The 13,460-nt window shown below is 34.7% G+C and overlaps 1 protein-coding gene across 1 annotated transcript in view; it reads right to left on the bottom strand.

Moving 5' to 3' along the window:
* Positions 1-8,773, bottom strand: part of LOC111628903 (reelin-like) — a 283,387-nt gene extending 274,614 nt beyond the window's left edge. Inside the window, exons 1-2 of the mRNA XM_023372760.1 lie at positions 7,391-8,773; positions 7,026-7,122 (exon numbers count right to left, since the gene is read on the bottom strand). The gene's annotated coding sequence lies outside the window, so the exon portion shown is untranslated. The remainder of the gene's footprint in view (positions 1-7,025; positions 7,123-7,390) is intronic.
* Between the last annotated feature and the right edge of the window lie 4,687 nt (positions 8,774-13,460).

Genomic DNA, 13,460 nt, shown 5'->3' with positions numbered 1-13,460 from the left:
ATACATCCATCACTCATTGCATTCTTCCAAAACACTATGCAGCACTGGAGAACAACACTACATCTCAGGGTTAGTAACACTTCCATACAAACAAATGAAATATTCACTAGGCGAGGAATTTTTCAAGGAGATTCCTTGAGTCCTCTCTGGTTCTGCCTAGCCCTGAACCCATTATCCAACATGTTAAACAACACGCAATACGGTTATAATATCAGACATGAAAAAACAACACAGTTTACGCTGTCACATCTCATGTACATGGACAACATAAAACTTTATGCATCCATACAGAAACAACTTCATCAACTCCTACAAATCATACATTCATACACCAAAGACATACAAATGGAGTTTGGCTTAGACAAATGCGAAACACTTCACAAAGAAAAAGGAATCCTGAAGAAAGAAGATTTTGCACTTGGAAATGGAGATGTTATTGAATCCATGGAAGAGGGTGAGTTCTACAAGTATTTAGGATTCCAACAGGCCAAACTAACAGAACATACACAAATAAAGCAAAGATTAATTAAAGAATACCAAACTAAGTTAAATGCCATTCTCAAAACACAGCTAAATGCAAAACACACAGTTAAAGCAATAAACACACATACCATCCCAGTACTCACATACTCTTTTAAAGTTATACATTGGACTCACACAGATCTCGAGCAACTCCAAAGGAAAACAAGAACAATACTTAGTAAGCATAAACAACATCATCCTAAATCCGCCACAGAAAGACTAAACCTTCCATGTAAAGATGGCGGAAGTGGCCTGATTGACATAGTTAACCTTCACTGCAAACAAATACAGTCACTGCGAGAGTTTTTCTACAGGAAACAAGAAACATCACAATTACATAAAGCAGTAACTCTAGCAGACTCAAATAGCACACCATTAATTAAACTTACACTCACATCATACAGACTTGACAATAAAAAGCATAGACACTATCAAGCAATCATGGGCTCGAAAGGCACTCCATGGTAGGCATCCTTATGACCTGGCCCTTGATTTTGTTGACAAAACTGTGTCAAACAGCTGGTTAGATCGGGGATGCCTCTTTGAGGAGACAGAAGGATTCATTATTGCCATACAGGATCAGGTTATAAATACTAAAAACTACAGAAAACACATATTCAAAGATACAACACTCACATATGACACATGCAGAAAATGTCACATCATGCCACAAACTATACAACACATCACTTCTGGGTGCAAGCTCTTGGCACAGACAGATTATTTACACAGACACAATCAAGTAACAAATATAATACACCAAGAACTTGCAAATAAACACAAATTATTAGACATCCACGAACCATACTACAGATACATTCCACAGACAGTATTGGAAAACAACACGCACAAAATGTACTACGACAGAGCCATAATCACAGATAAAACAATTTATCACAACAGACCAGACATCACACTCATTGACAAACACAATAAAATCACATACATTACAGACGTTTGTTCCAAACCCTCACAATATACAAAACACATGCACTGAAAAAATTAGCAAGTACACAGAACTCGCCCAAGAAATAAGACATCTGTGGAGGATGGATAAGATGCTTATTGTACCTACCTGTCGTTTTCTCCTATACAGGTGTGATACCACACACTACACAGAAGTCTGGGAACATTACAATTGAATAGAAATATATACATCACACTACAGAAGGCCACTATATTGAACACATGCCATATTGTTAGGAAATTCCTGAATACAGACACTGACACTGACACACTTATTTAATTTTAGTTTTGTTTTTGGTTGCTATGCCTAGACTCTGGTCCAACATAGTACACAGCCACCAGTGTCAACTGAGTATAACCCACTAAACCCAACATAACAATGATTACAACAAAATGTAAATACAGTAAGACCCAGCTTAATGTGGGGGATGAGTTCCTAGATGACAAAGCACTAAATGAAACAGCGTTAAACAAGATTATTTTAACATAGAGTAAATAGGGATAGGGGAACACGCGACCAAAAAATAAACAAATTTTTTAATTTTAAGTTCTTTTTATATTCATTTGCATAATAATATATGTTAAATAACACACAAACATGCATACAGAAATTTAAAGTTCATTTTTTGTGATGAAGGTCCTGGCTCTTCTGAAATTCATGTTTTTTATAATAAAGTCACTTAGTTTCATTTATTGCTTTTTTCTTTCCTTAAGCAAATGTCAGTAGCAGAAGATTGCATCCAAAACGCCTCATTTTGTTTTTGCACTCCTTTCAAAATCTGGATCATTTGCTACAATTTGATCAACGATTTTGGTTATCATTACCAAACTTTTACTAAGGAAATCTGTAGAAAAATTTTTTGGGTTCTTTGTTTTTAGAATCTCTGTTTTCCAGTTCTACATGAATTCGTTGTTCTGCCAGTTTTTGAAGGTTGTCATTGATAAGGTTCTCACCAGAAACTTATCTTCAGTAACTCCTCGATATCCTGCTCCTCTAAATCTTCTAGTCCTGATGTATCGATTAAGCTCTTCTCATTGAGAATTCTTGGATACCTTCAGCCATAACTTCTTCCACACTTCATTTATGCATTTATCAGTTAATTCTTGTCAAGTGAAGTCGATATTGCCTATGGCATCGTGTTATATTTTTTCCAAAATTGCACAAACAAACATAGATTTAAGGAAAGTACAGCGCCATGACAAATTGCCACCTTTTGCTGATTTGTTCATGTTTGGGAATAATCAAAGAAATGCCACGATAATTTGAATCAGCATAAGTTTTGAGCTTTTTTTAGTCTTTGTGCAGACAATGTTATATTGAATCAGCATTAAGTGGGGTTTTACTGTACTAATGTTTTTATGTATGTGTAATTTACAAATATATTTCTTCTTTATTCTTATTAGCACTGTGTCTCTACTAATCCAATAGTTTTTATCTATAGTTTTTATCATAGTTTCTAGATTAGAATCTTTTTTATAAATACAGTAATACCCCGAACTTACGCGATAGGCGGGACGGACCGATAACCGCATAAGTCGGGGTATAATTTTGCAATTTGTGTAAAATCCAAATCGGATGTATGTAAGCTAATAAATGTTCTCATTAATCTTATCTTGTCTTTTGATTCGTTCACGGTTACAAGAAATCACCACATAGAGTCTCTCAATTCTTTGTAGATATAACAAACACAGAAATAAATAACACAAAATAAATTGTAGCTATGTGTCAATTCCGTGCAACACGTCTGAACATGTAAGCTGAACAATAGTGTGGGGGGAGTGAGTAATCAACAGGTGCGTGGCGCTCAAACAAAAGACAAATCGACGAGATTTGAAAATCACGTAACTCCGGGTTTGCGTAAGTCAGGGTAGCGTAAGTCGAGGTATTACTGTATAATTTTTTAATTCTATTAACATTCATAACATTGGCTATTTACTCTTCTTCATATAGAATACTGCATTTCTTAGACATAGGTTCTAAGTTTTCCTATTATTAATAATTTATTCATTTTCTTGTATGATTTTATTTTATTTTTGAAACTTTTATTTAAACAATAGATCCAATAAAAAAAAAACATGTTTAGTATAATTACTAATTAATGCATTAATTAAAGGTTCCATATAATACAATTAATTTAAAATATGATTTAATAATTTAATTTAATAAATATGGTTTTAATAAAAGATGTTTCATCACAATCATTTTATAAAAACAAATATTTTATATCAAATTATGTCAAATTCACATTTTCAAATTTATTATTGTTAATGTTGGGTAAAATAATCAATATTTAAACTTTTCAATCTCCACCTGAAAACTTCAACAATAAAAATTAAATTTTTTCAGAAAATATTACTATAAATAGTTTTATTTAGAAACTGTAAATATCAAAAAGTAACAAGAGAAACAAAACTTTATTTAGTAAATGATTAGTATTAATTGAATTGCTTAATGATTAAAGTTTAAACTAATATCTATTATAAATTATATGAGTACAGTCAAAAATAAGTAAAAAAAAATGCAGTTTTATTATAAGCTTAGTAATGATTTATTATACATTTCTTTCAAAGTAATTTTTATCTGCTGCAACACCCAAAAACATCCCTACCATATCTGGAAACAGTTCTAAAACCCCTTTTTTTGTCACTCCACAGAAAATATCTAAGCTGTATCTCCATTTGAAATGACATCCCTTCATTGACTCCTTAATTTTCAGAAAGACGTAAAAATCCACAGGAGCCAAATCAAGAAAGGTGACTGTAGAAGAACAAGAATCTGCTGTTTAGCAAGATATTGCTATACTGCTGTACAAGAAGTGATGTGAGGGTACCTTATAATGGTGAAACTCTATATTAACTGTGCAACTCTCAGGGGTGTTTTTTTGTATGATCCCCTTATTGTAAAAGAAAACATTGAGCATGAGTTTCCGCTTCAATTTGTCCATATAATATTTCTTTTGATACAGAGGGAAGGTGACTTAAGACAAAGAATATCTCTTTGGTTTAAGCATCATACAGAAAGCATCCTAAGTTATCATATGGTTTCAAAGACCAGCATCTTTATCAACTGTATCAATCTGTTCTTCACAGATGAAGAATTGTTCTGTCCACTGTTTTTCAGCATCCTTGAATAATATGCAGGCAAACATAACTTTCAGATCATCATGAAGAATTTTGTGGACTGAACCATGGAAAATGGCCTTTTTTTGTCAGATTGGAAGGTTTCTGCAATGGTGTGTGTTAATTCTGTCACCAAGTAGGTCACACAGAACACCTACTAACAAGTTTTGAGCATTTTTCTGGATGGCAATAACACAGTATCGTATGTGAGACTAGGAGTAAAAGGATGGAGTAGGAAATTAGATTCAGTTGAGAAGGAGTCACTCAACACAATTTACTACACGTAAACATTTATTAGACAGCATGAAAATTTATATAATACATTACACAACTAAACAAGACACAGCATTCTCGTTTACATGCATTATCACTGCAGAGAAAGAGAGTTCACAAATTTTGGTACTTTACAAGTTTGAATTAGAAATCCCATGTTAAGGAAAAAGGGAGATAAGTTCTTGACGTCAATTAATAGTTTTGGAAAGTGATGGCACACAAGCTGAAGTCTTTCACAAACAAAACTGCAAATGGTAATGGCTCAAAGGCACAGATCTTAAATGGATAAATGTGAGGTCAGCCGATTAGGAATGAGGTGTTTTCGACAGCCGAGCGGTCATTTCTGTCGTGTGGGCACGGAATGACTCACCGAGACAGGTTTACCATATAAAACCGTTTAATAATATACATAAATCGTTCTTACAACAACCTAATGTGGGCAAGAGCTTATCCCACGATGGGTTTCTGTCACAGTTCCTACTAATCGGATAGTTCGAATGTTCGATTGGTTCCTGGGAAGCTTTCGGCACTGTGGACGCAGAGAACGATGGCTCCGGGGCACGCACCAACACTTGTAGTGATGTCCTCGGTTGACAAGTCGAACCTCGATGATTATGGACGTGACCTCGGCGATCCTAGAGTGGACGGGTTGGCGAAACCAGTTCCTAGGTCGTCGGAAGAGCCTTCGTTGCGTCTCGCGTCTCGGTCGGGAGCACCAAATCCCGACAGGTGAGCACCAAATCCCGACAGTTGAGCACTACACACCCAAAACACAAGACTCTGTAAAGTTCCCGAAAACGCGGTTTTATCAATTTTTCCACCGCGGTCGCCTCTCCATTGGTCTCTCCTCGTCACATGGTGACAATTCGAAACTCCAGGAAGGGCGCAGGAGAGGTCAACGTCGCGTCGGAACACGACTCCTCTCCAACCTCGTTTTCCTCGACTTTACTCTATCTATTGTTTAAAATCTTTTAACAAGACAAAAGGTTCATTGTTTAAATCCGATCTTTAAGTTCGCTCTTTCGCACTACGAAAATTGNTTCTTTGAGAATCGAACAAGAAAAAGGAAAACAACTCAAGGATGATCTCATCAGAAACTAGTAAAAACAACATATACCTTGACAGTGTCTAAAAGTCGCAGGAAAGGTGTCACTTCTGATGCTGAGAAAGAATAAGTTGAAACTCTCTCAGGTCAGAAAGTTGACATATACTTATGTCAACTTATTCTTTCTCAGCATCAGAAGTGACACCTTTCCTGCGACTTTTAGACACCGTCAAGGTATATGCTGTTTTTACTAGTTTCTGATGAGATCATCCTTGAGTTGTTTTCCTTTTTCTTGTTCGATTCTCAAAGGATCATCAATTTTTTGTGGCATTCACATTTAATTTCCTCTCAAATCCAATCAATTGTTTATTCATTTTCTACTGTGGTAAGTCTGCAGATTATATAATATTACCTAAGAATTTAATCGCAATTAAATTCTTACAGATTATTATATATAATTAAATCATCATATTGAAAAACTTAATAAATTGTATTTCTATACAGGTATACCTCGACTTACGTCGTTTCGAGTTACGTCGTTCCCGATTATATGTCGTTTGTCAAAAAAGTATATGGAAAAATAAAAATCAAGTTTAAGTCATTTTATTAGACTACGTCTGTCCGCCACAAATATTGAAGTCATAATATCACTAGAAAAGCGTTTAAAGCACATAAAATCATATTAAAATATATACATTTACAAGTATATACTGTATTTACAGTAGATGCATTTGTAAATTTAGATTACTTTTTTCTGTACTATATTAAAAACTAAAATTTATTTGTTTGTAAGCTTAAAATAGATCCTTATTTTAACCATATATTATTAAAAATGCATTAATAAATAAAATACAGAACCGGAAATGGTAATTTATGGTTTAGCCTAGTGACAAGTATATTCAGAGACAAGTAAATTCGACTTACGTCGCTTTCCTGGAACCAATTACCGACGTAAGGCGAGGTATACCTGTATTGCTGGTTAAAAAATCAATAAAATGTGCATGTAATGCAAGGAGAAAAACTATTCAATTTACATAAAATTATGAAGGATTTTTTCCTATAATACTATCCCAATCACAGTATATCAAATCCTACTTACTTCTGCTTTATGAAGTTTTTCTTACTGTTAAAACATGTTTCTTAGTACCCCCTTTTAGTCCACTTTTGGAGAATTCATTTATTTTCAGACAGACAATCTAATTAATGAAGCATGGATAAACAAAGAAGAAATTTAAATTTAAAATATTCAAAAGTATAGCATAGTAAATGTAAAAGGAAAGTGAAATATCAACAGCAGTAAAGAGCAAAATTGCCAGAGCAATAATCTTCCCTGAAGTAATATTTAGATTAATTAAAATGTAGCAATTAGACATGAGTTGGAATGAAAAAAAAGACAATTAATGTTTTTGAACTGTGATCAGGATATGATTGCTTAGGATTCCATGAACTACCAAAAGAACTAACCTGCTGTGTTTCCACCTTGTGCCAATTTGCTCCTCTTAGGCAACCTCCTTTGATCCGAGTTTCTCTTTTGACCACCATATCGACATTGTCCTTAGTTCAGACATCCCAATCAACACAGCACAGGTGTTCTCCCCTTCTCAAGCTGTTCTCTGGTTTCAGCTTCCTAATAGCTGGATTACAGGTACAGTACATGCCACTACTTCTAACCGGATCAATTCAAGCTCCAAATGAGACAGTTGGAACCTTTCAGTGATTGAACAAATCAAGCCCATTTATTCCTGATGCTAATCTGTAGGCAACAATTCTTATATTTTAGATATGTTATGCATTCTGATAATGACTTAGAAAAAAGGATTATAAAGTAACATAAAAACATAGCTTGGACATTTAGGATTAGAAAAATGAATTATATTTAACAAGACTACTGGATATGGACAAAAATAAAAACAAAGAATGATATGATTGGATCAAATCAAGGTCATTTGCAGAATGCTCTTAGAGCTTCAAGAACTTGTACAGAAGAGCCAATGTTGAGTGTTGATATTGGTATAGGGTTTAGAGTAGTTGGAACCAATTTTTTGTGAAACTTAATACTGGGCTATAAAACTAGCCTATATTTAATATTTGATCTCTGTATAAAACTGATATAATTATATGCAATCCTGTATATTATATAATCCTGTACTAGCTCAACTAGGTTTTGGAAATAAAGACTGATATTTTGTTATGAGACTTGAATGTGTGTGTTGTCTTTTCTTGCTCTATTACACTATACTGCAAGGATGCTCAGTCTAAGTAGATTTTAAGAAAATAATACATTTTTCCATCTAAAAGAATTAGTGCTTTGAATTATCTTCAAGCATTAAAAGATGACTGCAGATTCAAGAACCATAAATGACTCTCCTTTATATTAATCTCTTTTGGATCATGGAAAAGGCAGATCCAGTAGATAGAGGTATTCAGTTCAACAATCAAAGCACTATATCCAACAGGGAGCTGTACCCAATACTGCTGAATAGCAATAGTCTATAATTTGTTCTCATCCAATTTGGCTACCAAATTGGATGAGAACAAATAATTATTATCTATTTATTATCTATGGTAACACTGGCCAAGCAATACATAAAATTGTTTTTAAAAGTGTGTAAAGCTACAGCTAAGTTGGAGTTTTTACAGAAGTGCTGTATAAGGTTTTTCCAATGTCCATTTTAACTACAGATTGTCATATTTACTAAAAAGAGATATCAGCAAAACTTAGTAAAATAGCAGATTGTGATTTGACAATATTACTATGAATATCATAATCTGTGTTTATGTAACTTGTATTAGAGGCTATTTGTAAGACAATTATATTCTGGCACCATCTGGAGACTAGTTAAATAACTATTACAGCATTTCATTAAAAAAGCCAATAAAATTCAAAAACTTTATCTCCTCATTTTAGATTCATTGAAAAATGAGAAAGATTCTAGATTAAAATTTTAAAACATAAAAACGTAAAAAAAAAAAGGAAATTAAAATATAAATATTATATTGAACATTTGAACATATGGATTATTTGTAACAAAAAGACATTAATTAATTAAAATATTTTGAACAGGATGAAATTATTTTATATGGACGATGCCCGCGAGATTAGGTAGAAAACGTCAAAAGAATCAATGGTAGTTGCCAATGTCGCCGCATTCAATGCAGATACAGTACTCCAAGCTTTATTTTCACATTGTTCGTAGGGTATTCACGTGATTTCGATTACTTTGACATTCCGTTAACTCTCCAAGAAAATCCGGAATCTGCATGTTCGAATTAACACAAAATAGATACAGCAAACGACCTAAACAATATAAAGCTCTGTTTCTGAAAGGAATACTACTAGTGAATTTCCTCGAAATTATGTAAGATGTACTGTACAATTTTAAGGAAATAAATTTACTTCAAAAAGTATTTGATCAAAGATAGATTCTGGATATAAAGAGTATAAGTTAAAATATTGCATCAGCTACAATTCTGCGTCGTTTCTTATTGAACATTTTGATTCATATAAAAACAGCGTTTACAAATATCATAACTGTGGTAGAACTGTTTTCTTCGAAAAGAAAATCTCTTACAGCGATTTCCAATATTTATGAGGCATCGCACCCAAAACTAAATAATGTAACGTGCATAAAATTAGTACAACTTTCCAGCACAATTTTAATATAGAGTTTAAACGGTGTCGCGCGCGACGGATAAAAATTGACTTTGCTTTATGTTTTATTATATTAAAAGATAGATGATTAAAAAAAAAACATATATTGAGATGAATTATTTTCATATTTTAAAAAATATTATGGGATACCCTTGAAATCTTCGTAATACACTTCTATGGTCGGATGACCGAGCGGTCAAGATGGCAGCTTACCGCTCTGGGGAACCCGGAATCGAATCTGGATGGGTCGAAAAATCACCAGGAATTTTACGGGTTTGGTCCGATCGAATATGACGGCTTCCGTCCCTTACCACCCAGCCNCTTTACGTCATTAATTCTATTCATTCCATAATTTAAAAAATGTTAATATACTCAACATACACATAAACACATTCTTAAACACTTATATACAAATAATACAAAAATAAAATACAATAAAAATTTTATTAATCATAGAAACAATGTAATTATTTTCTTGGTATACGGGTTTGGTCCGATCGAATATGACGGCTTCCGTCCCTTACCACCCAGCCGCCCCATTATGGGCCTGGCCGAACCCATAATGGGCCTGCTAAAAGAGGCTCTCTTGGTCTCTTAGTGCCCACGGGGCGGAGAGTTAAAAAAAGGCCAGATGGCCGAGCGGTAAGTGTTACCTACCGCTCTGGGGACCTGGAAGGAATCCAGCCGGGTTGTAAAACACCAGAAAATTTTCGAGGCTTGTCCATCCGGAATATATCATGCCTCATCTTTCGTCACCCGGCTACCTCAGGGTGGGCCTGATCGAACCTATGTCGGGCTTGACTCACGGGACAGAAAGAGTAAAAGTAAAAATGCCTATCATAGGTACGGGACGGCCTGCTCCGGGCGGCAAAATTACCTTTTAGGGGGCGGCAAAATTTCACAATAAATAATAATAATATCTTATAAAAATTTGAACCATTCTAATCTATATTTGCGTCGCGCCTACGATAGTACTATCGTCCGGACAGTCCGGGAATCGGCTCGCCGTCCGGGTGAACTAGTAATTTCATCCGAGGATATCCTGCGCAACCTGTTGACCTTTTTTTTTTTTTTGTTTTTGCTTGTACGATTCATTCGCATTCATATACACCACCAATATCCAATAGAGCTATTTTAAACAGGTCGCTGCACTAGCATAGAATTTTTCATTGCTTGGTGTGACAAAACTGAATTTTAGTCTTTTAAATTGAAATACCTAAATAAAGGGGGCGAAATTTTTCTCCGCCCGGGCGGCTGACACCCATGCTGCGCCACCGGTTTTACGATACTAAGAGCTACCACAAACTACAGTTTTGCGAGAGCAAAACTCTAGCAAACGTGCGCTAGCACACCCGATGACGTCAAGGACCCCGTCCCTTTCTTTGCGCCCGCCCTGGACCTCGCATTTTCTCTGAAAGGCCCTGGCTCTGAGTATATTATGAAATAAAACCCGATGGATTTTGAACTCAATTTCTAAGTTTTGTTTTCATGCATTATAAAAAAAAAAAACTATCGAAAAACTATGGTTCTCATTTTAATTAGCACCGGAAATTTTCTGCTGGAAAGTCAAAAATGTTCTAGTTTATCTACACTAGATTTTATTGATGGGATAAGACAACACAATACTTGGCGATCTGTCAAAGGTAGGATGTCTCCGGGGAGTAGTTTCTATGGGAAACTAGCCCACTATTTAGATGTTAGACACGTGAAGAAACTCCGGTAAACGCTACCTGTTCAGCCCATTGGTGAGATATGATTCAGTGATCATTAGTTTTCGGAGGTTTTATTGACTCGTCTACTAGTGGGTAATTCCATCAATAGTTACAACTAATAAACTACAGTCGACCCCCCTATAACGCGGTAGATACGTTCCGCTTTATAAGAATTTCGCGTTGTAGGAATCCTTAAATACATGAGCCAATCACAGCCCAGCACGTATGCAGTTTACGGACTACGGCAGTTTGAAAGGTTTTCTTCCATAAAATTAATCGATTCTAGACTAATTTCACTCAACATTTCCAAAATACGTATAATTTTTTTGAGAATAATCTGTATAAACTAAACTATAAAAAAAAATTGTAGGATTACTTACCGAGTGTGCACCGTTCGACCACGCCATTGCTTAAGCTTGTTTTCGTCGCGGAGCAGCGCACCAAACGGCGGCCGCGTTTTCTGATAAGTTATTTTTCTGCGAAAAATTCGTTGTACTTTGGAGACATCATTAATAGAAATAATTTTTATGGCCGTTGAATAAAAAATGTTTTTTTCACAAGAAATGTATAAAATTACAGTATTGTATTAGACTTACAGTACCTAATTTATATACTGTACAGACAATAGTAAACGCAACTTACACGCCTAAACTCTCCGTAGAGTATAAGTAATTTGGCTGCTCATCAACTATTGGTCCAGATTCGACCAATCCTGTCGCGACACGAGTCGGCGATGACGTTTTAACGTCATCGCCGACTGCATTTTACGAGTCTCTTTTAGCATCTTTATATGAATACGGTCGCAATTTTTTCGCCGCGATATACGAATCCGCATTATATAAACCCGCGTTATAGGGGGTCTACTGTATTTCATTTGAATATTTTGCAAATGAAGTTACACACCGTAATAAATTCGAAACTATTTCGGGTTTTCTTTACGTCATTAATTCTATTCATTCCATAATTTAAAAAATGTTAATATACTCAACATACACATAAACACATTCTTAAACACTTATATACAAATAATACAAAAATAAAATACAATAAAAATTTTATTAATCATAGAAACAATGTAATTATTTTCTTGGTAATATGAGAAATGTATAAGATTTTCACATAAAATAAAAACATTTGTTAATAAAGTTAGATAACGTCGCAATAATCGGATAACATTTTATAGTAAGGCTGAGTACACACTAGGTGTTTTAAAACGCGCGTTTGACGAACCAAGAGTTCTGCCTAGGCGTACACACTCAAACGCGCGCTTTTGGCCAAGCGCGCGTTAAACGCGCGTTTATAGATTTTTGTTAAAACGCGCGTTTTGCGGGCACTTTACAGGCGCTTTGAGATATATGTTCTGCTATGTTACTGTACATTCGATCGCGCGTTTTCGGGTAGAGTGGACGTACGTTGGCCGAAATGGAGAACGATCATTTCGATACTGATCTATTTATTGATGAAATCTAAAAGAGATTGTCAAAGGATTTTATAGATATTTTAAAAGAATTAAAAAACTTGGGTTTATTTTGTCTTAGTTTTGGATACAACGTCGCAAACATTCCATGTGTCAGTCTATCTCGTAATATTGGGTGCACCCAAAATTCTCTGCCTCTGCCATCGTCTTTTATAGCGACGATGGAGGAGGGGCACACGAGCAATTACTTTCACGTCCATTTCCAAACTGAGCCAGTGCGTATGCTCCACTAAACGCTCGTCGAATGCCGAGCTAACGCGCGGTGTGTATGCTGCTAACGCGCGTTTAACGCAACGCAAAACGCCTAGTGTGTACACAGCCTAATAGTCGAATCAATCTTTGAAGAATCATATATTATTTTCAGTATTAATATAGAATACAAATTTCAAATTGTCTTCGAATCATTTAAGGTCATTGTTGTTTTTTCTATCATTCCTCTGACTTTTTGTGCCATTGGCTTTGTTAAAATTTGAGTAATTTCATAAACTTGTACAGACAGCACACGTTTTTTTACGCGTAGATATTTTAGATTACCATAAACATCATTCAGATAAAGCATATATTTTGCTAGAATATTTTTTATAAATCATATACACGATATTATTTTTTTTAAAGTGATAATAAAAAATGATAAAAAATCAATGTTTCCAAAAAAATAATTAATTTAGAAAGAAAATTTAAATATCTACTAAG

This window comes from Centruroides sculpturatus, unplaced genomic scaffold (genome assembly GCF_000671375.1).
Source record: "Centruroides sculpturatus isolate CEXI.00-Female unplaced genomic scaffold, Cexi_2.0 scaffold423, whole genome shotgun sequence".
Lineage (NCBI taxonomy): Eukaryota > Metazoa > Arthropoda > Arachnida > Scorpiones > Buthidae > Centruroides > Centruroides sculpturatus.
Note: the sequence above shows the minus strand (reverse complement) of the source record. Positions and strands in the feature narration are given on the sequence as shown.